Below are 1,673 nucleotides of genomic sequence, written 5' to 3'. Positions count from 1 at the left end.
GGGGCCTTACTCCTTTGAGCCACAGGCGCCGCCCGATACTCCTCTTGTTGTCTGAACCCTCAGAATTGAAATAGCTTCAAGTGCAGGAAAGGTAATTTTTCTATGGTTCAGTTCTCGGAAAAACTTCCATCTCCCGGGCGGCGCCTGTGGCTCAAAGGAGTAGGGTGCTGGCCCCCTATGCCAGAGGTGGAGGGTTCAAACCCAGCCCCCGGCCAAAAACTGAAAAACAAAACCAAAAACTTCCATCTCCCACTGACAGTCACAGTCCAGGAGGGAAGCAATCACATGCTAGAACTTCAGGGCCAATTGGAAAGTCATTATGAACACTTCTTGCATTGGTCGTTCTTATTTATTTCCACAAGCCTAAAAATGCACAGTCCTGAAAATGGAGCCCTCTCCGTGCACACATCTAATTTTTAAAAAGGGTGGGCAATATGAAGGGGACTGAGGCTTGATCACCAAAATGATCCATGAAAGCAAACAATTGAATAATAAGCACTAGAATTCAAATTACCAGATGTTTTAAAGAGATGGGGTGCCAGTTTTCAATTGTTTTGAAAACCACATTACCAAAGAACTATTTTTAAAAAAGGAAAAAGGATCGAGGGAAAAGAAAAAAGATAAAAGAATATCTAAACTGCTGAATGACTCCCCCCTCTTGTTTGTTCCTGATAAACTTCAATCACATCTTCCTCCTCCATTCCCGGTTCTTTGGGAGTATGATTATCAGCAATTCTCTGTCCTTCAAAGAGAAATCTGAGCGAATTCACTGGAACTCCCTGTCTTTGACAGTGTGACTCTTTTGAGTTTCTTGAGATGTGCTGTCATTTTCACTTTGAAGTGACTCTCACTGCTATCCTGTCCAATGACTTTGAATTTAATGCATTCCCCTCCGTTCTTATCCCTCAAGTCTTCAGCTGAAGGTTTTGCCTCCTGGTCAGACGTGGTGACGGTGGCTTCACCTGCGGGGTGGTGGGGGAGTCCGCACAGTAGCGGCCTCGGGTAGGCAAAACCTCGCTCCTCCGGGGTTTACAAATCCGTCTCCTTTCCCCACAGCACAACACCAGGCTGTGGGGCAAGACTAATTTTCTACGAGCATTTGCTGGTCTGTATGATTGAAATGCTACTAAATGTCTCAGAATTAACCACTGTGGCCTCCAACTGCAGCTAATACTACTATATGTAAGTTACTGAGCATTTAGATGCTGGCCGCATCCTAGGTGAAGTTCAATCAGTTAAAATTATTTCTGAAAAATGATTATTGGGTCCATGCTGACATTTCTAGAACTAAAATAATGTCAAACATCCTATTTGACTGATTCCACACTTCTCCTCCTCCGCTGAATTGACTGCTTTGAGGAAAAGAACTTAATTTACATTTCCATTTAAAAGCTAAAAATATACACAAGTAAATGTAGATTAGATTTAATTCAATTCTGGAATGCAGGGTATCCAGGCATTTAATGATTTCAATTTTGTCATCCTAAAGGCTTGATGAAGTCTGTACCGATTCTTAACTCAAATCCTAATCTCCTCAATGCAGAGATAGGTAATTAGCATTAGTCATAACAAACAGATCATTTCTCAGACATTTTGATTTATTAAAATGGCCCCAAGAATTTTGTCATGTGTTCATTCTTTATAATGATTTCCTATTCTTTTTTTTTTTTTTT

General features: G+C 41.2%; 1 protein-coding gene and 1 pseudogene across 1 annotated transcript in view; both read right to left on the bottom strand.

Moving 5' to 3' along the window:
• RNF128 (ring finger protein 128, E3 ubiquitin protein ligase) overlaps positions 1-1,673 on the bottom strand; it is a 97,552-nt gene that overhangs the window by 88,362 nt on the left and 7,517 nt on the right. The gene's annotated exons all lie outside the window — the stretch shown is intronic.
• The window catches only part of LOC111728401, a 2,049-nt pseudogene continuing 1,008 nt past the window's right edge, over positions 633-1,673 (bottom strand).

This window comes from Otolemur garnettii, unplaced genomic scaffold (genome assembly GCF_000181295.1).
Source record: "Otolemur garnettii isolate 467f Iridium unplaced genomic scaffold, OtoGar3 scaffold00155, whole genome shotgun sequence".
NCBI classification, from domain to species: Eukaryota; Metazoa; Chordata; class Mammalia; order Primates; family Galagidae; genus Otolemur; species Otolemur garnettii.
Note: the sequence above shows the minus strand (reverse complement) of the source record. Positions and strands in the feature narration are given on the sequence as shown.